At 35.4% G+C, this 23,136-nt stretch overlaps 1 protein-coding gene across 2 annotated transcripts in view; it reads left to right on the top strand.

The window, feature by feature from the left end:
• UNC13C (unc-13 homolog C) overlaps positions 1 to 23,136 on the top strand; it is a 654,851-nt gene that overhangs the window by 449,062 nt on the left and 182,653 nt on the right. The gene's annotated exons all lie outside the window — the stretch shown is intronic.

Genomic DNA, 23,136 nt, shown 5'->3' with positions numbered 1-23,136 from the left:
AGATCAGTGGTCTTCACACTGTGTTCTATGGAACACTAAGTTAAAACTTCAGGGACTGCTTTGGTGGTAGCTAAGGTTCAGAGAAGAATGACTACTGGCCAGCTAATTTGTCCTCTGTTTGACATAGTGTGTTTATTAGTCATCTGTGCAACAAATTATCCCCAAAGTTAGTGCATAAAACAATGCAAATGCAAATATATCATCTTAGAGACTTGTAGGCCCGGAAGTCTGATGTCGGTTTCATTGGGCTAAATCAAGGTATTGGTAGACAGCCTTTCTTTCTGGGGACTCTAGGAGAGAATCCATTTTCCTGTCTTTCACAAGCTTCTAGAGGCTTCCCATGTTTCATGGCTGTGGCCATCTTCCAAATTCTATGTCAGCAATATCCAAGTATTTTTGTCATGACTCTAAAAATGACTCTTCTCCCTCCCTCTTCCACATTTACGTTTCCTGTTGAGTACATTGAGCAGAACTAGAAATCCAGCATAATCTTTTGTCTTAAGGTCAGCTGATTAGCAAACTTAATTCCAACTGAAACCTTAATTCTTCTTTGTCATTTAACAGAACATATTCATATTCAGTAATCTGGGCATGTTTTCGCTGGGTCCTCTGTCCTAGAGTCTCTTACAAGGCTGAAATGAAAGTGTCATACAGGACTTGGCGTCATCTAAAAGTTGGTGAAGGATCTGCTTCCATATTATTTCGTATGGTTGTTGACAGAGTTCGGTTTCTCAAAAGTTATCTCACTGATGGCCTCACTTCTTCCTTGGCATTTGGCCTGTGGCCACCTTCAGTATCTTTACAAGTAGGCCCCTCCAACATGGTGTCTTGATTTATCGAAGTACGCAAGCCAAGAAACCGAGAGTCTGAAAACAAAAAAATAAAAATTGTAATCTCTTATAACCCAATCACAGAAGTGAGAACCCATAACTTTTGTTGTATTTTAGTCATTAGAAACAAGTCATTAGGTCAAATCTATGTTTAAGGGAAGGGGACTACCCCAGGGGGTGGGGGGGGGGGTAAATAGTAGGAAGTAGAGATTATTTGGGATTATTTTAAAGGCCGTCTTCCATGGTGTGTTGTTTAGTCTCAAAGACATTGGCTTTAGTCAGACAAGATGAGTACAAAAATCTGTCTCCATTACTTACCCACCATGCAACAATGAGCGATTGTTCTGTCAACTCTGTACATCAATTTCTTCTTCTGAAAAATCATGTTGTTGTGAAGATTAAATTCGGTGCTATGTGTAAAATGGTTAGAGAATTTCCTGGTACATAGTAATAAGTGCTCAAATATTAGCTTTGGTGATGATGATCATCAGTCTTCACTTGAATGAAGAATTCAGTGCTAAAACCTGAGTTAACCATTCAGCTAGATATATTCTAAAGCTATATCTAAATAAAGAATCTATATGTTTCATTAATGACCTACAAATTCAATTTTTCTACTCTCAGAATATATAAAGCATAACATTTTACAAATACCAGAGGATAATATGACCAAATAATTTCCTCCTTTACTATTGAAAATGTATATGATATGGTTTGGCTGTGTCCCCACTGAAACTTCAACTCAAATTGTGTCTCCCAGAATTCGCATGTGTTGTGGGAAGGACCCAGGGGGAGATAATTGAATCATGGGGGCTGGTCTTTCCCATGCTGTTCTCGTGGTAGTGAATAAGTCTCACAAGATCTGATGGGTTTATCAGAGGTTTCTACTTTTGCTTCTTCCTCATTTTTTCCTGCTGCCACCGTGTAAGAAGTGCCTTTCTCTTCCCACCGTGATTCTGAGGCTTTCCTCAGCTATGTGAAACTATGAGTCCAATTAAGCCTCTTTTTCTTCCCAGTCTCAGGTGTGTCTTTATCAGCAGCATGAAAACAGGCTAAAACAGTATATTATTTTTCTGATTTAAAAACTTACAAAAAAATTGAAAAATACAAAGCACAAAGAACTTCAAAATTACCCAGTGTATTTATCCAGAAATTATGTATACACTTACATATTTGCTTTTCACACATTTAATATAATTTTATATAAAACATTTATAACTTTAATTTTACATAATAATTAACCAAAATACTTTTTATGAAAGAAATTGTAGCTTATTATATTTTACTATTGACAACTTTTCTTTTTATAGTCATAAGTGTTCTTGACTTAGTTATTTGGTCAGCCTATACCTGCAGGTCATTTTTTTGAAGGGAAATGTTCATGGATTATAACACTGTAAGTCCCTGCATGTCTGAAACTACCTCTGTTGTGCTTGAAAGACAGTGTGGCTAAGTATATAATTCTTAGGTGATACCTATTTTCTCTCAGAACCCTGTGGATACTTCTCCATTGTCTTTTGGTATATAGGGTTATAGCAAAGAATTAGAAGACCAGAATAATTTTCTTCTTTGAACACAGCCTGTTCTGTTTTGTTTCAGCCTAGATGTGAATAATGCTTTTTATTTATTTCAAGGTTGAAAATACACTGAAGGGTTTCTTTCATTGTTAGTTGTGCCTGGTACTCCATGAGTGCTTAAACTTTGTAGACTCAGATATCTCTTTAATTCTAAAACATCTTTCTACTGTTTCTTTGTTTTGATCTGACAAACATCAAATCATGTCTCTCTTCTGTTCAGGACCCTTGTCACACACAGAATGAAATCCATTCTTTACCATGAACTGGAAGGCCCTGCATTATTGCTGGAGGCCCTGTCTCTGAACTCATCTCCGATGATTCCCAGCTCATCCCTTTGTGACAATCACTCTGAACTCTTTGTCCTTCCCCAATCACATCATACAAACCTGTCCCTCAGGTTGTCTGCATATCTGTTGCCCCTGCTTGGAATACTCTTTTCCTGAATATTCACTTCAGGTTTCTGATAAGGAAGTCCTTTACTGCTTTATAAAATAGGAAAGTAGAGCCACCCCCAATCTATCACCCACTGATATGATATGCTTATTTGTTTATTGCCTGTTTCGCACCTTAGACTGTAAGCTCTATGAAAGGGACTTTTCTGTGTTGTCTACCGTTATAACCCTAGCATCTGGAGAAGAATCTATTATGTGGAAGGTAGGTACCTGACACATGTTGCATGAGTAAATTCCTCAGTTTAGTTTCCTGGTATGTTCTCTGTGCTAGATCTAAAGTGGGTATGGGTACGCACAGCTGCAGAATCCCCAGGCAGTGTGCCCTTTGATCCCTTGTTTGCTTCCCCAAATGTTGATAGATTGCAAATGTGTTTGTACTATCCCATGGTGCTCCCTGCCTCCTGCCCCACCCCTTCTCGGATTGGTGGTTGATCAAGCACTGAAGGATTTCTGCCTCTTTCTTCATGTGCTTCTCTCTCTTTCCCCCAGCCCCCAGTCGGGTCCCGTATTTCCCATATATTGTATAATTCCTTAAAGTTTCTCGCATGTGAATGCTATTCTTCTCTAGAGTAGCATTCTCTTAAAGGATTTTGTAGCGATGAAATGAAACAATGCTCAAAATGCTCTATTATATTTACAGGGTTGTGCAATCACCATTATAATTTAAATTTATTCATTATTGCAAAAAGAATCTTTGTACCATTAGCAGCCACTCTCTGTCTTTCCCTCTCATTGAACTGTAGACTTTAAATGGGTAAACTTTATGATATATAAATATTTCAATAAAAAGTAATTTATAAGTGAAAGTATTATACAAATGTTTTTAATTATTATGATTAAAAGAGCAATACAGAAATTCCTAAGGACAAGTTAAAGCATTATTCTTTTATGAACTTCCCATATTTTTCCAAGTCTTTATCTTTTTAAAAATGTAATGATTTCTAATGTTATCACATTATCTATAATTTTCTCAAATCACAACAGTTATTTCCCACAAATGATAAAAGGCAGTATAGAAACATATATTTAGCCTTAACATATTAACTATAACTAGTATTTCTCCCATCATTTCTTTAATCAAATTCATTTATGTATAGCATAATAGAGGTGGATAATTTCCATTATAAATAGGTATTGATATTTGTGAATATTTATTCACTTGTAATTTTAATCAGATTTTTTCTTAGTTGAATTCTATGCAAGGTACATTCAGATTTTATCATTTACTAATTTTTATTATTTATCTCCATGGGAATTTGATATTGACATTTTGAAGGCAATGTAATGACAGCATTGCCATTTTGCTATTCCTTTAACTTATTTCTATTTGCCTAAGGAGAACTATGTCAATCACTCTGGGAATAAGTAACAGAAAGTAAAAAGTAATGTAGTTCTGGATGAAACGTTAAGGGATTTGATTTGGAGAATAAAACTGAATTTCAATAGTATTTTATCTTTTATAGTTAAAAATGCATATGATACATCAAAATGCACACTTGTAACTAAAACACTTTATTTCCAAAATAACACGCCAGTTTGAGGGTAGGAACATGGGAACAAACATTTGTATAATTATTGCTTATTTTTTACGTATTCTATACATTCAGCATTTTTTTAATTTAACCCTAAGATAACCTCTAATCTAATAGTATGTTGACATGTTTGATAAGTGAAAATTTCAGATTCTATATTCAGATTTTTGTGAATAAGAAAAAAGCTATTCATTCTATTTTTTAAGTTGTGCTCTGTCAATTCTTATACCACTTAACTTATGGTGATAAAGCATTTTTACATTTAGTTTTTTACTCTTCATATTATGAAAGTGTCTCGAGCATATTGGTTACTGCTTGATGACTGAGTCCAACTGATATCAGCTATTAAAACTTTTGGAAAATTTGTGGTCAGTTGTAAAAGAAATCCAAAATTATTTTACTACTAGTCTTTTCATGCTTCTTTCATATTGAATTTTGCCTTTCATTTGCATGTTTGGATTTTTTTTTTTTTTGCTTTCTTATCACGCTGAAGGTTTAGACATTTTTTTAATGTGTTAATTGCTCAAACTCATTAGCCTACTAAGCTTCTCAACATCATATAAGGTAAATCAGCATTAAATATTAATAGAAATTAAGGTACACAGAGGTTAAACAACTTGTCAAATTACATTTTCTATACCATTGCTGTTAAACGAGTTATCTTAAGTCTTGTTTTATCTTGTTTAAATTTGCACTAACTGAATAAAATTTTGCATGAGAATTTAAAACACATTTTGTTTTCACTGCACTAAATACTATCTCAGGAATTTCAAGAACTAGAATGAGCTTTCTGGGAAATGGAGGTCTGTCATTCAGTTATTCCACTGAGAGGTTCTGGCGTTTGGCAACAATATTTAAATAGCTAATGTAACTGAGGGAACAGTTGGTGAGTGAGTTTGAACAAATCTTGCCTCCTTAGTGATCCAAGTCTTCCCACCCGAAATTTCAGATGTCATGAACCATGTTGCAACTTCTCTTTAGAGAAAACCTGGGCAGAAGATGGTACACCCAAAGCAGTTACATTAACACTTTTTACTTCCTACTGCCCTTGCAAACAAAGTAATTTGTTGTCACTACTCAATCAAGAATATTCAGAATAATTATTGCTGACAGAGTACTGGACTTGGAGATTTATTTTGTGAATGTTTGCATTTGTTAAATTATATATCCAAGAAATTTAATGTATAAAGCAGAAATTCAGGTTTATAACATGTGCACATTTCCTGGAATAATTAACAATTTTAAATCTTAGATCTTCTCAAATAATTGTGTTGCCATATTGGGAGATCATCTCTGCCAACTTTACTTCTCTGAATCACGAGCTTTCTTTTTCTGCCTAGAGAGCCAATACTTTTTCTGTGTCTTCACAGTAGTTCTGAGAACTTATCTCCTTTTCCATTAATGGCTAAATATTTGGAATGTCTAATAGGGTATCTAATATGCAGTATCACATATTGTCAGTACATACTAGTATATTAGAGTGTACATCCATCTGGATTTATCTTAAACTCTGAAATTTGATGTCAAATATTTTTATTGTTTCACTATTCTTGCAAAATCCAATTTTTATAAAACAGATCTACTTAAAGTTAATATGCGCTGCAGTCTATGTAATATGAATTAATTGCAACTGAGGAAGTACTTTTGAAGACTGTTGGTTTTACATTCTTCAAATTACTTTCTTTGGTAAAAAACTTCTGTATAAAGTGGAAAATCATATGTGCAATAAGCACAAGCTCAGCGAATTAGACCATATGGTGTCTGTAGCTATAATACTTGGAAGTATCAGATAGTCATTCTTTAAGATCATTTTAAAAATCTACTGCACAGATTCTTTCTAGAGATAACATTAATCAATTCTTACATTTCAAAATAGCTAGAAGAAAATAATTCACATATTCCTAGAGTAACAAAAAGACAAATATTAAGGTGATAGATATTCTAATTACCCTAATTTGATTATATGAATGTTTCAAGTTAGCACATGTACCCTGAAAACATGTACATCTATTATGTATCAATAAAATAAACAATTTTTAAAGATATGACTTCTATATATTTATATTTAAACACATTTCTAACAACCACAAAAATGTTACTCATTTGACCATTCAATAAGCTAATATTTAAATAGCTACTCTGTGTCAGGCACTGTGCTAAGTACTTGGGACAATAAAGACATAGAATCTCTGCCCTAATAGAGTCCACAGTCTTGTCAGGGAGGTAGGTATTTAGCAATTATTCTTGCTTATTTAAGTAAGAGCAACTGTGTTACCTATTAGAAAAAATGAGTGTGTGGTGTTAGAAAAATAATTGAGAGGGGCATTTTGTCAGGTGATTCAGAAAAGTGTTCCATGATGAAGTGATTTTTGTGCCAAGATTTCACAAACAAGCAGGATTTAACCAGTTGAAAAGGGATAGTGCACTCAAATTAGAACTCAGGATTAAGAAACTCACTCAAAACCACACAACTACCTGAAAACTGAACAACCTGCTCCTGAATGACCACTGGGTAAATAATGAAATTAAAGCAGAAATAAATTATTTCTTTGAAACCAATGAGAACAAAGACACAATGTACCAGAATCTCTGGGACACAGCTAAAACAGGGTTAAGAGGGAAATTTATAGCACTAAATGCCCACATCAGAAAGTGGGAAAGATCTAAAATCTACACCCTAACATCACAATTAAAAGAACTAGAGAAGCAAGAGCAAACAAATTCAAAAGCTAGCAGAAGACAAGAAATAACTAAGATCAGAGCAGAACTGAAGGAGATGGAGACACGAAAAACACATCAAAAAAATCAATGAATCCAAGAGCTGGTTTTTTGAAAAGATTAACAAAATAGACTGCTAGCCAGACAAATGAAGAAGAAAAGAGAGAAGAATCAAATAGACAAAATAAAAAATAAGAAAGGGGATATCACCACTGATCCCACAGAAATACAAACTACCATCAGAGAATGCTATAAACACCTCTATATAAATAAACTAGAAAATCTAGAAGAAATGGGTAAATTCATTAACATACATCTTCCAAGACTAAACCAAGAAGAAGCTGAATCCCTGAATAGACTAATAACAAGTTATGAAATTGAGGCATAGCCTACCAGCCAAAAGAAGCCCAGGACCAGATGGAGTCACAGCAGAATTCTATCAGAGATACAAAGAGGAGATGGTACCATTCCTTCTAAAACTATTCCAAATAATAGAAAAAGAGATTCCTCCCTAACTCTTTTATGAGGCCAGCATCATCCTGATACCAAAACCTGCCAGAGACACAGCAAGAAAAGAAAATTTCAGGCCAATATCCCTAATGAACATCTTTGCAAAAATCCTCAATAAAGTACTGGCAAACCAAATCCAGCAGCACATCAACAAGCTTATCCACCACGTTCAAGTCAGCTTCATCCCTGGGATGCAAGGCTGGTTCAACATATGCAAATCAATGAACATAATCCATCACATAAACAGAACCAATGACAAAAACCACATGATTATCTCATTAGATGCAGAAAAGGTCTTCGATAAAATTCAACACCCCTTCATGCTAAAAACTCTCAATAAACTAGGTATTGATGGAACATATCTCAAAATAATAAGAGCTATTTATGACAAACTTATTGGCAATATCATCCTGAATGGGCAAAAGCTGGAAACATTCCCTTTGAAAACTGGCACAAGGCCAGAAGGCCCTCTCTCACCACTTTTATTCAACACAGTATTGGAAGTTCTGGCCAGGGCAATCAGGTAAGAGAAAGAAATGAAGGGTATTCAAATAGGAAGAGAGAAAGTCAAGTTGTCTCTGCTTGCAGATGACATGATTGTATATTTAGAAAACCCATTGTCTCAGCCCAAAACTCCTCAAGCTGATAAGCAACTTCAGTGAAGTCTCAAGATACAAAATCAATGTGCAAAAATCACAAGCATTCCTATATACCATTAACAGACAAACAGAGCCAAGTCATAAGTGAACTCCTATTCACAATTGCTACAAAGAGAATAAAATACCTAGGAATACAACATACAAGGGACACGAAGGACCTCTTCAAGGAGAACTACAAACCACTGCTCAAGGAAATAAGAGAAGACACAAACAAATGGAAATAAATTTCATGCTCATGGATACGAAGAATCAATGTCGTGAAAATGGCCATACTGTCCAAACTAATTTATAGATTCAATGCTATCCCTATCAGCTACCATTGACTTTCTTCGCAGAATTAGAAAAAAACTACCTTAAATTTCATATGGAACAACAACAACAAAAAAGCCCGTATAGCCAAGACAATCCTAAGCAAAAAAACAAAGCTAGAGGCATCATACTACCTGACATCAAACTATAGTACAAGGCTATAGTAACCAAACAGCATGGTACTGGTACCAAACCAGATGTATAGACCAATGGAACAGAACAGAGACCTCAGAAATAACACCACGTATCTACAATCATCTGATCTTCAACAAAATGACAAAAAGAAGCAATGGAGAAAGGGTTCCCTATTTAGTAAATGGTGTTGGGAAAACTGGCTAGCCATATGCAGAAAACAGAAACTGGACCCCTTCCTTACACCTTATACAAAAATTAACTCAAGATGGATTCAAGACTTAACCATAAAACCTGAAACCATAAAAACCCTAGAAGAAAACATAGGCAATACCATTCAAGACATAGGCATGAGCAAAGACTTCATGACTAAAACACCAAAAACAATGACAACAAAAGCCAAAATTGACAAATGGGATCTAATTAAACTAAAGAGCTTCTGCACAGCAAAATAAACTATCATCAGAGAGAACAGACAACCTACAAAATCAGAGAAATTTTTTGCAATCTATCCGTCTGACGAAGGGCTAATATCCAGAATCCACAAAGAACTTAAATTTACAAGAAAAAACAACCCCATCAAAAAGTGGGCAAAGGGGCCGGGCGTGGTGGCTCACGCTTGTAATCCCAGCACTTTGGGAGGCCGAGGCGGGCGGATCACGAGGTCAGGAGATCGAGACCACAGTGAAACCCTGTCTCTACTAAAAATACAAAAAAAAAAAAAAAAAAAAAATTAGCCAGGCGTGGTGGCGGGCGCCTGTAGTCCCAGCTACTCGGACAGGCTGAGGCAGGAGAATGGCGTGAACCCAGGAGGCAGAGCTTGCAGTGAGCCGAGATCGCACCACTGCACTCCAGCCTGGGTGACAGAGCGAGACTCCGTCTCAAAAAAAAAAAAACAAAGTGGGCAAAGGATATGAACAGATATTTCTCAAAATAAGGCATTTATGCAGCCAACAAACACATGAAAAAAAGCTCATCATCACTGTTCGTTAGAGAAATGCAAATCAATACCGCAATGAGATACCATCTCACACCAGTTAGAATGGCAATCATTAAAAAGTCAGGAAACAACAGATGCTGGCGTAGATGTGGAAAAATAGGAATGTTTTTACACTGTTGGTGGGAGTTTAAATTAGTTCAGAAATAGTGGAAGACAATGTGGCAATTCCTCAAGGATCTAGGACCAGAAATACCATTTGACCCAGCAATCCCATTACTGGGTATATACACAAAGGATTATAAATCATTCTATTACAAAGACACATGCACACATATGTTTATTGCAGCACTGTTCACAATATCAAAGACTTGGAACCAACCCAAATTCCCATCAGATAAACTGGATAAAATGTGGCACATATACACCATGGAATGCTATGCAGCCATAAAAAAGGATGAGTTTATGCCCTTTGCAGGGACATAGATGATGCTGGAAACTGTCATTCTTGGCAAACTAACACAAGAACAGAAAACTAAACACCACATGTTCTCACTCATAAGTGGGAGTTCAACAGTGAGAACACATGAACACAGGGAGGGGAACATCACACACCAGGTCCTCTCGGTGGGTGGGGGACTAGGGAGGGGTAACATTAGAAGAAATACCTAATGTAGATGATGGGTTGATGGGTGCAGCAAACCACCATGGCACATGTATACCTATGTAACAAAACTGCATGTTAGGCACATGTATCCCAGAACTTAAAGTATAATAGATTTAAAAACTAATAAATAAAAATAAAAAAAGAAACTATCATCAGAGTGAACAGTCAACCTACAGAATGGGAGAAAACTTTTGCAATCTATCCATGTGACAATGGGCTAATATCCAGAATCTACAAGGAACTTAAATAAATGTACAAGAAAAAAAACAAAACAAAAAAAAATCAAAAAGTGGGCAAAGGATATGAACAGACACCTCTCAAAGAAAGACAGTTATGTGGCCAAGAAACGTATGAAAAAAAGCTCATCATCACTGGTCATTAAAGAAATGCAAATAAAAACTACAATGAGATACCATCTAATACCAGTCAGAATGGTGATCATTAAAAAGTTAGGAAACAGCAGATGCTGGAGAGGATGTGGAGAAATAGGAATGTTTTTACACTGTTGGTGGGAATGTAAATTAGTCCAACCATTATGGAAGACAGTGTGGTGATTCCTCAAGGATCTAGAACTAGAAATACCATTTGACCCAGCAATCCCATTACTGGTTATATACACAAAGGATTATAAATCATTCTACTGTAAAGACACATGCACATGTATGTTTATTGCAGCACTATTTACAATAGCAAAGACTTGGAACCAACCCAAATGCCCATCAGTGACAGACTGGATAAAGAAAATGTGGCACACATACTACACCATGGAATACTATGCAGCCATAAAAAAGGATGAGTTCATGTCTCTTACGGGGGCATGGATGAAGCTGGAAACCATCATTCTCAGCAAACTAACACAGGAACAGAAAACCAAATACTGCATATTCTCACTCATAAGTGGGAGTCGAACAATGAGATCACATGGACACAGGGTGGGGAACATCACACACCAGGGTCTGTCGAGGGTTGGGGGGCAAGGGGAAGGAGAGCCTTAGGACAAAGACCTAATGCATATGGGGCTCAAAACCAGATGACGGGTTGATGGGTGCAGCAAACCACCATGGCACATGTATACCTATGTAACAAACCTGCACATTCTGCACATGTATCTCAGAACTTAAAGTAAAATTAGGAAAAGAAAAAGAAAAAGAAATTTAGAAAAATAAAAGGAATAAAAAATGCATTTTTGCTATGCAGTTATTGTATTAACTTTTTAATGAAAAAATTATAAGCAATAAGAGCATAACAAAATATTTTTATTTAAGCTGCTGGTTTTAAATATTAACACTGACACTATTAGTCCATAGCCTGCAAAATTTGAAATTTACATTTCTCTGATGGCTACCTACAATGAGATTATTTAGTTTATGTGCATATGCATTCACCAATTTGGCATGTCTGGTAACAAACTTGTCTTTTCCCCATTGTAAAATTAGCATCCCCTTGGATAATTGCTTTCACTGGTCACCGTTTTGCCTCAAATATTTTTTGTGTGTGTTGGCAAATACCCACAAAGTTCCAAAAGAGGAAATACGTGTCCATCTTTAGCTATTTGATTATGCTCATAATATTTTAGTCACAAAACAATTACCAGCTGGCAAGCTTTACATACATATTCAATAGCATCTAAATATTGTTGTTACATCTATTATATAAGCTTCAAAGGAACTCACTCAACAGATGCTCTAAAATTTATAAAACTTGTAACTCTCAAAACATTTGGGCTTCTTGGTAATATAATCTGAGTCTAATCCATGACTGATTTGATTGTTCACCTTACAGCTTTTCCTTCCTTAGATCTATCTAGTTTGTTTATTTTTGAGGTTCCCATATGTTCCATTTCTTCAGGATTGAGCCATTTTCCTATAAGTCACACCACAAAGTTTAATGATACAATAGCTTTTGAGGGGAGAGTCTTGCTAGGTTAGCACTTAAGGCATATCAGAGAGTAGTCAGTTAGTCCCGTTCTGATCAATTGCAAACAGGAATACTGTTGACAAGGAACAATAATGATCACTCAAGGTCACACAGGTGGTTAGAACACAGAGGACGTGTTTGAACCCATATCTGCAGAGTCTAACCAGTATGGTTTCTGCTATGCATTTTATAGGAACATGATTAAGACCAAGTTTTGAAATCCATGAAATTCAAAGGATTTTAAGGAAGGTACTTAAAAGCAGCTCAAGGTTTTGCTACATTTTAGGTATACGATAAAAGCAATGTGTCATTCCTATGTCCTTCAATCTCTTACCTTGTATTCTTTGACTATCTAAAACTCATACATTTTTCTAGTTAGCAGGAGTAAGTGCATTCATAAGAGGAAACTAGGGTAAAATACATTTCAAGTCATCACCAGTTTAGCCTCTTTACAAAATATTTGGTGGGGTTACTCTTAAGGAAAGCCTATATATAGACTCATCTACAGAAAAAAAAAGGGCACATGTCTGGAACAGCTCACATTAACTTTTCAATGTAAAATCACCTATCCAGCAGGTGTAGTCCCATAGAACTTCTAAACTGCATAAAGTCAGTGACTGAATCCTTCCAAACTCAATGGATTCTCTGAAGCGTGTCTTCTAATGGCTCTGATTCCTCTACTAAAATATGGGTGGAATATAAAGATGCCCAATTGTTTGCTTTTCTTCTAGTAAAGACTACAAGATGTGTCCATGTCTACAAGAGAGCTGCGTTTTAAACGTTGAATTCTTTTGTCTAAGTCTTCGTGCTCACCAGTTGTAAGCAAGCACATTTTTAAAATGTAGATTTAAACGGGGTTGACCACTCCGCTCTAGTCAACATGAGGAGTCCTCTTTCTAAGTTCCTGGTTTCGTATAACCAGAATCTTCTTCCAGTCTCTAAAATGGCAAGCAGAACATACCTTAATGTTTATGTCCTTGCCATCAAGGCATAATTTCTCTAATTTGATATCTAGGTAAAATTTCTCAATCTCTTAAACTGCTTATAATTTATACAACTATGAGTTGCAATTAGTACCTCTAGAGAGTTGGTGGTGAGGAAATATTTCTAGAATCCCACCAGCACATCAAGAATTTATCCTCTGCTCAAAGCTGTTCGTTCTTCTATATATCCTATTTTTAATTGTACTTGACAGCTTCACTCTGACCTCAATAACCCTTCAAGATCGCTAAGTCACATTAAGTTCTTCCCTCACCTTTACACTTTACTCAGAGTCCAAGCTCTTAACTCAATACTTTGTGTTGTTTGTAAATAGCTTGCTCAAATATATTTTTTAATTTAATGGGTTTTGAAAGTTTAACTTATAAAGTTCTCACCCTTAAGTATCTGGTTCTCTTACCCCTTCTTCTCATACTTACCTGTTACTGCACTAGATCAGGACAACATTATCTTCCTATAGAATCCTTCCTAGGTGCCAGGCCACTCAAATTACCTATATCCTGCTCCTGTATAATATCCATCTAAACTCAACACATCTCTCTCAGAATCTGTGTTACATGGAATAGTTTGAAATACAAAACACGTCACTGGGATACCAGTAATAACAGTAGTAAGTCCAAAATCTTTTAAACAAATTAATTACCTAATCCTTCATGAAAGTGCCATTTATGTATAGGTGTGTTACTATTCCCAAAAGATCAGTAAGAACCCAGTGCCTTTGGTAAGTTTCTTTAGACTATGTAATCTAGAGTTTACATTAAAATATATAAAATAGGATAAAATTCTCTTCTTCAAGGAAAATGAAAGTTGATAATGATAATTTTGAAGTTATTTGACTTGTATATATTGCTCAATTATAATAGAAATAAATTTTAAATTTAAAATTTTAAATTACCAAGATCCTACCATCCTATTTTCTAGTCCTACATAAGCATACAAAATTTTATATAATTGTAATAATAGCATAGATGCATTTATGTATTTTCACATATTTTTAAATTTTTGCATATTGATACAAAGTCTCAAGTTTTTTTTATCAATATGTGATATTTGTACATATTTATGGGGTACATGTGATATTTTGTTCCATGCATGTAATATGTAAGGATCAAGATAGGATATTTAGGGTATCCATCATCTCAAATATTTATCATTCCTATGAATTAGGAATATTTCAAATCCTTGCCTCCAGCTATTAATATTGTGAAATACACAATATATTATTGTTGACTATTCTCACACTACTCTGCTGTTGAACATTGGAACTTATTTCTTCTATCTATTGTTGTAACCATTAACCAACTTCTCTTCATTTCACTCCTACTCCTACACATACACTCTTCTCAGTTTCTGGTATCTATCTCTCATGGTTTGGCTGTGTCCTCACCCAAATCTCATCTTAAATTGTAATCCCCATAATGTATCAAGGCAGGGTCCGAGTGGGAGGTTATTGGGTCATGGGGGTGGGTTCCCCCATGCTGTTTTCTTGATAGTGAGCGAGTTCTCACAAGGTCTGATAGCTTTATAAGTGTCTAGAATTTCTCCTGCCTCCGCTTCTCTCTCCTCCTGTCATGTGAGAAGGTCCAAGGTCCGCCTTCACCCTCCATCATGATTGTAAGTTTCCTGAGGCCTTCCTAGCTTTGCAGAACTATGAGTCAATTAAACCTATTTCCTTTATAAATTACCCAGCCTTGGGTATTTCCTTATGGCAGTGTGAAAACAAACTAATACATTATCATCTACTCTCTAATGCTATGAGAATCACCTTTTTAGGTCCCATATATGAATGAGAACAGGCAGTACTGTCTTTCTGTGCCTGGCTTATTTCACCTAACATAATGACCTCCAGTTTCATTCATGTGGCTCCAAATGACATGATTTCATTCTTTTTTTATGGCTGAGTAGTATTCCATTGTGTATAAATACCACACCATCTTTATCCATCCATCCATTGATAGGCACTTGGATTGGTTTCATATCTTTTCTATTGTGACTAGTACTGCAAAAAAGATGCGGCTGTAGGTATCTATTTGATGTAGATGATTTCCTTTACTCTGAATAGATACCCAATAGTGGGATTGCTGGATTCTACAGTAGTTCTATTTTTAGATTTTGGGGAAATCTCTATACTGTTTTCCATAGTTGCTATACTAATTTATGTTTCCACCAGCAATGCATAAGTGTTCCCTTTTCTCTGTAACCCTGCCAGCATTTATCATTTTTTATCTTTTTAATAATAGCTATTCTAACTGGGATAAAATGATATCTCATTGTGGTTTTGATTTGCATTTCCCTGATGATTAGTGATGTCGAGCATTATTAATATACATGTTGACCACTTGTATGTCTTCTTTTGATAAGTGTCTATTCATGTCCTTTGCCTACTTTTTGATGAGATTATTTATTTTCTTACTGTTGAGTTATTTGAGTTCCTTCTGTATACTGAATATTTGTTCCTTGTAAAATGAATAGTTTGCAAATATTTTCTCTCATTCTACAGGTTGTCTCTTTACTCTGTTGGTTATTTCATTTGCTCTGCAGAAGCATTTTAGATTAATATAGTCCCAGTCGTCTTTTTTTCTTTCTATTGCCTGTGCTTTTGAGGTATTAGCCCTGAAATTCTAGCCTAGACCAATATCCTGAAGTGTTTTCTCCAAGTTCTCTTCTAGCAGTTTTATTATAGTTTCAGGTCTTATGTTTAAGTGTTTAATCTATGTTTGGTTGATTTTTGTATATGGTGAGTGATAGGGGTCCAGTTTCGTTCTTCTACATATAGATGTCTAACTTTTCTAGCACCATTTATTTAAGAAGTTATTCTTTTCCTGATATATGCTCTTGGCACCTTTGGAGGGAATCAGTAGGCACCCTTATCAAAAATCACTTAGCTATAAATATGTGAATATATTTTAGGGTTCTCTATTGTATTCCATTGTTCTATGTGTCTGTTTTTATACCAATGCCATGCTATTTTGTTTACTATAGCCTTGTAATATGTTTTGAAGTCAGATACTGTGATGTCTCCAGCTTTGTTTTTTGATCTGAATTTCTTGGGCTATTTGGTGTCTTTTGTGGCTAATAGGAATTTTAGGATTTTTTTTTCATTTATTTGAAAAACTACATTGGTATTTTAATAGTGCATACACTTAAACTATTGATTGATTTACATGTATGATTGTTTTAACAATATTTCTTCTTGTAATCCATGAGCATGAGATATCTTTCTATTTGTGTAATTTTCATTTTCTTTCCTCAGTGTTTTGTAGTTTTCATTGTAGAGTCTTTTATCATCTTTGTTTAATTTATTCTTAGGTATTTTTTCGTAGCTATTATAAATGGGATTTTCTTCTTTCTTTTTAAACTAGTGCATTATTATTGTATAGAAACACTATTGCATTTGTGTATTGACTTTGTATCTTGTAATTTTATTAATTTGTGTATACATTTTAAGAATTTTCTGATAGTCTTTTATTCTTTTCCAAATATGTCTTCCACAAAGAGAGATAATTTGACTTATTCTTTTCCATTTTTGATGCCTTTTTTTCTTTTTCTTGCCTGATTGTTCTAGCAAGGACTTCCAGTACTAAATTGAATTGAATGAAATTAGGCATCTTCCACCACTTGTTCCAGTTCTTTTTTTTTTTTTTTTTTTTTTTGAGATAGGATCTCACTCTGTCGCCCAGGCTGTAGTGCACTGGCTCCTGGGTTCAAGCGATTCTTCTGCCCCTGCCTCCTGAGTAGCTGGGATTACAGGCATCTGCCATCATGCCCAGCTAATTTTTGTATTTTTGTAGAGACCGGGGTTTCACAATGTTGGCTATGCTCGTCTTGAGCTCCTGACCTCAGGTGATCCACCTGCCTCAGCCTCCCAAAGTGCTGGGATTACAGGTGTGAGTCACCACGCCCAGCCCCAGTTCTTAGAGGAAAGGCTTTCAGACTTCCTCACCCAGTATGATGTTAGCTGTGGGTTTCTCATGTATAGTCTTTATTATGTTGAGTTATGTTCCTACTATGCCTAGTTTATTGAGAAGTTTTATCATGAAAGGATGCTTTTTCTACATGCATTGAGATGATCTTTTTTTGTCTTTCGTTCTTTGATGTGATGTATCGTATTTATTGATTTACATATATTGAGCTATCATGGCATTCCTGGGATAAACCCCGCTTGTTCATATTGTGCTGTCTTTGTGATGTGCTGTTGGATTTGTTAGCTGGTATTTTGTTGAGGACTTTTGTATCTATGTTCATCAGGAATATTCGCCTGTAGTTTATTTTTGTTGTTGTGTCCTTTTCCGATTTTAGTATTGGGGTAATTCTGGCCTCATAGAATTCACTGGAAATAATTTTTTCCTCTTAATTTTTTGGTAATAATTTGAGGTTAATTGGTGTTAATTCTTCTTTATATATTTGCTAAAATTCGAGAGTGAAGTCATCTGGTTATGGGCTTTTCTTTCTTCACAGACTTTGTTACTGATTCAATCTTATTGCTCACTGTTGATCTGGTCAGGTTTTCTATTCTTCCTGATTCCATCCTGGAAGGTTATATGTGCCCAGGAATTTACCCATTTCCTCTAGGTTTTCCAGTTTGTTAGCATATAGTTGTTCATAATAGTCTCTGATATCTTTTACATTTCTGTAGTATCAGTTATAATGTCTCTTTTTTCAATTTTGACTTTATTTGGATCTTTTTCTTTTATTCTTGGTTCATGAAGCTAATGGTTTATCAATTTTATCTTTTCAAAAATCAAATTTGTTTCATTGATCCTTTGTATTTTTTAGTCTCTTTTGTTTAGATTTAGTCTGATCTTTATTATTTCTTTCTTTCAACTAATTTTGGATTTGGTTTCTTCTTGCTTTTCTTGTTTCTTAAGGAGCAGCATTAGATTGTTTATTTAAAAATCTTTTTACTTTTTTGATGTCAGCATTTATTGCTAAAAATTTCCCTCTTAGCACTGCTTTGACTTTATCACATACATTTTTCTATGCTGTGTTTCTATTTTTATTTGTTTCAATAAACTTTCTGATTTCCATCTTGATTGCTTCATCGACCCAATGATCATTCAGGAGCATGATTTATAAATTTTCATGTATTTGTATAATTTCCAATACGTCCTCTTTGTATCGATTTCTAATTTTATTTTATTGTTGTATGAGAAGATACTTGATGTGATTTTGATTTTTAAAATTTGTTAAGACTTGCTTTGCCGTTTAACATATACTCTGTCTTGGATAATATTTCATATACTGATGAGAAGAATGTATGCCCTGTAGCTGTTGAATAAACTGTTCTGTAAAGGTATATTAAGTTCATTTGCTCTAAAATTTAGTTTAAATTCAAAGTGTATTTATTAATTTTCTGTCTAGATGATCTGTCTAATACTGACAGTAAGTTCCCTAGCATTATTTTATTGTAGCTCATCTTTCCCTTTAGATTTAATAATATCCACTTTATATATCTGGATACTCCAGTATGGTTACGTATATATTTAGAACTGTTATGTCCTCTTTCTGAATGATCCCTTATCATTATATAATAACCATCTTTGTTTCTTTTTATAGTTTTTATTTTACTTAAAATATGTTTTATCTGGTGTAAATATGACTTCTCCTGCTCAATTTTTGTTGTTGTTGATGTGGAATATCATTTTTCATCCCTTTACTCTTGATATATGTATATATATACATATACATAATATATGTCATATATGTCATGTATATACATATATATGTATATGATATTTGTATATGTCTTTTTCATTCCTTTACTTTCAGTCTATATATGTCAGATACAGGAAAAGTGATCTTTTGTAGGCATGATATAATTGTATCACGTACTTTTATCCATTCATCCAGTCTGTATCTTTTAAGTAGGAAAATTTAATTTATTTCAATTCAAGGTTATCATTGATATATGAGATTTTGTTCCTGGTATATTGTTAATTGTTCACTGTATCATTTGTATATCCTTTGTTTCACTTTTTCTCTCCTATTATTTATTATTGTGGTTTGGGATTTTCTATAGTGGTAACATTTAAGTAGTTTCTCTTCTAATTTGTGTGCATGTGCTCTACCAGTGGGTTTTATCCTTTTGTGCATTTTTATGATGGTGGATGTCATCCATTAACTTCCAGGTATAGAACTGGCTTAAGAGTTTCTTTTTTTATATTTCTTTTATATATATATTTTTTATTATACTTTAAGTTCTAGAGTACCTGTGCACAAGGTGCAGGTTTGTTACATATGTATACATGTGCCATGTTGGTGTGCTGCACTCATTAACTCATCCTTTACATTAATGCTATCCCTCCCCCCTTCCCCCACCCCACAACAGGCCCCAGTGTATGATGTTCCCCTTCCTGTGTCCAAGTGTTCTCATTGTTTAATTTCCACCTATGAGTGAGAACATGCGGTGTCTGTTTTTTTGTCCTTGTGATAGTTTGCTGAGAATGATGGTTTCCAGCTTCATCCATGCCCCTATAAAGGACATGAACTCATCATTTTTTAAGGCTGCATAGTATTCCATGGTGTATATGTGCCACATTTTCTCAATCCAGTCTATCATTGTTGGACATTTGGGTTGGATCCAAGTCTTTGCTACTGTGAATAGTGCCACAATAAACATACGTGTGCATGCGTCTTTATAGCAGCATGATTTATAATCCTTTGGGTATATACCCAGTAATGGGATGGCTGGGTCAAATGGTATTTCTAGGGAATGGGCACACAGTCTTCCGCAATGATTGAACTAGTTTACAGTCCCACCAACAGTGTAAAAGTGTTCCTATTTCTCCACATCCTCTCCAGCACGTGTTGTTTCCTGACTTTTTAATGATCGCCATTCTAACTGGTGTGAGATGGTATCTCATTGTGGTTTTGATTTGCATTTCTCTGATGGCCAGTGATGATGAGCAATTTTTCATGAGTCTGTTGGCTGCATAAATGTCTTCTTTTGAGAAGTGTCTGTTCATATCCTTCGCCTACTTGTTGATGGAGTTATTTTTTTCTCGTCAATTTGTTTGAGTTCTTTGTAGATTCTGGATATTAGCCCTTTGTCAGATGAGTAGATTGCAAAAATTTTAGCCCATTCCGTAGATTGCCTGTTCACTCTGATGGTACTTTCTTTTGCTATGCAGAAGCTCTTTAGTTTAATTAGATCCCATTTGTCAATTTTGGCTTTTGTTGCCATTGCTTTTGGTGTTTTAGACATGAAGTCCTTGCCCATGCCTATGTCCTGAATGGTATTGCCTAGGTTTTCTTCTAGGGTTTTTATGGTTTGAGGTCTAACATTTAAGTCTTTCATCCATCTTGAATTAATTTTTGTATAAGGTGTAAGGAAGGGATCCAGTTTCAGCTTTCTACATATGGCTAGCCAGTTTTCCCAGCCCCATTTGTTGAATAGGGAATCCTTTCCCCATTTCTTGTTTTTGTCAGGTTTGTCAAAGATCAGATAGTTGTAGATGTGTGGTATTATTTCTGAGGGCTCTGTTCTGTTCCATTGGTCTGTATCTCTGTTTTGGTACCAGTACCATGCTGTTTTGGTTACTGTAGCCTTGTAGTATAGTTTGAAGTCAGGTAGTGTGATGCCTCCAGCTTTGTTCTTTTGGCTTAGGATTGACTTGGCGATGTGGGCTCTTCTTTGGTTCCATATGAACTTTAAAGTAGTTTTTTCCAATTCTGTGAAGAAAGTAATTGGTAGCTTGATGGGGATGGCATTGAATCTATAAATTACCTTGGGCAGTATGGCCATTTTCCCAATATTGATTCTTCCTCTCCACGAGCATGGAATGTTATTGGTATCCTCTTTTATTTCTTTGAACAGTGGTTTGTAGTTCTCCTTGAAGAGGTTCTTCACATCCCTTGTAAGTTGGATTCCTAGGTATTTTATTCTCTTTGAAGCAATTGTGAATGAGAGTTCACTCATGATTTGGCTCTCTGTTTGTCTGTTATTGTTGTATAAGAATGCCTGTGGTTTTTGCACATTGATTTTGTATCCTGAGGCTTTGCTGAAGTTGCTTAGCAGCTTAAGGAGATTTGAGGCTGAGATAATGGGATTTTCTAGATATACAATCATGTCATCTGCAAACAGGGACAATTTGACTTCCTCTTTTCCTCATTGAATACCCTTTATTTCTTTCTCCTCCTGATTGCCCTGGCCAGAACTACCAACACTATGTTGAATAGGAGTGGTGAGAGAAGGCATCCCTGTCTTGTGCCCGTTTTCAAAGGGAATGCTTCCAGTTTTTGCCCATTCAGTATGATATTGGCTGTGGGTTTGTCATAGATAGCTCTTATTATTTTGAGATACGTCCCATCAATACCTAATTTATTGAGAGTTTTTAGCATGAAGGGCTGTTGAATTTTGTCAAAGGCCTTTTCTGCATCTATTGAGATAATCATGTGGTTTTTGCCTTTGGTTCTGTTTATGTGCTGGATTACGTTTATTGATTTTCATATGTTGAACCAGCCTTGCATCCCAGGAATGAAGCCCACTTGATCATTGTGGATAAGCTTGTTGATGTGCCGCTGGATTTGGTTTGCTGGTATTTTATTGAAGATATTTGCATCTATGTTCTTCAAGGATATTGGTCTGAAATTCTCTTTTTTGGTTGTGTCTCTGCCAGGCTTTGGTATCAGGATGATGCTGGCCTTATAAAATGAATTAGGGAGGATTCCCTCTTTTTCTATTGATTAGAATAGTTTCAGAAGGAATGGTACCAGCTCCTCCTTGTACCTCTGGTAGAATTCGGCTGTGAATCCGTCTGGTCCTGGACTTTTTTTGGTTGGTAGGCTATTAATTATTGCCTCAATTTCAGAGCCTGTTATTGGTCTATTCAGAGATTCAACTTCTTCCTGGTTTAGTCTTGGGAGGATGTATGTGTCGAGGAATTTATCCATTTCTTCTAGATTTTCTAGTTTATTTGCATAGAGGTGTTTATATATTCTCTGATCGTAGTTTGTATTTCTGTGGGATCAGTGGTGATATCCCCTGTATCATTTTTTATTGTGTCTATTTTATTCTTCTCTCTTTTCTTCTTTATTAGTCTTGCTAGTAGTCTATCGATTTTTTTGATCTTTTCAAAAAACCAGCTCCTGGATTCATTGATTTTTTGAAGGGTTTTCTGTGTTTCTATCTCCTTCAGTTCTGCTCTGATCTTAGTTATTTCTTGCCTTCTGCTAGCTTTTGAATTTGTTTGGTCTTGCTTCTCTAGTTCTTTTAATTGTGATGTTAGGGTGTCAATTTTAGATCTTTCCTGCTTTCTTTGTGGACATTTAGTGCTATATATTTCCCTCTACACACTGCTTTAAATGTGTCCCAGAGATGCTGGTATGTTGTGTCTTTGTTCTCCTTGGTTTCAAAGAACATCTTTATTTCTGCCTTCATTTCGTTATGTACCCAGTAGTCATTCAGGAGCAGGTTGTTCAGTTTCCATGTGGTTGAGCAGTTTTGAGTGAGTTTCTTAATCCTGAGCTCTGGTTTGATTGCACTATGGTCTGAGAGACAGTTGGTTATAATTTCTGTTCTTTTACATTTGCTGAGTTGTGCTTTTATTCCAACTATGTGGTCAATTTTGGAATAAGTGCGCTGTGGTGCTGAGAATAATGTATATTCTGTTGATTTTGGGTGGAGAGTTCTGTTGATGTCTATTAGGTCCGCTTGGTGCAGAGCTGAGTTCAATTCCTGGATATCCTTGTTAACTTTCTGTCTCGTTGATTTGTCTAATGTTGACAGTGGGGTGTTAAAGTCTCCCATTATTGTTGTGTGAGAGTCTAAGTCTCTTTGTAGGTCTCTAAGGACTTGCTTTATGAATCTGGGTGCTCCCATATTGGGTGCATTTATATTTAGGGTAGTTAGCTCTTCTTGTTGAATTGATCCCTTTACCATTATGTAATGGCTTTCTT

The sequence above is a fragment of the Nomascus leucogenys genome, chromosome 6 (assembly GCF_006542625.1).
Source record: "Nomascus leucogenys isolate Asia chromosome 6, Asia_NLE_v1, whole genome shotgun sequence".
NCBI classification, from domain to species: domain Eukaryota; kingdom Metazoa; phylum Chordata; class Mammalia; order Primates; family Hylobatidae; genus Nomascus; species Nomascus leucogenys.
This window is presented reverse-complemented; position numbering and strand designations above follow the sequence as displayed.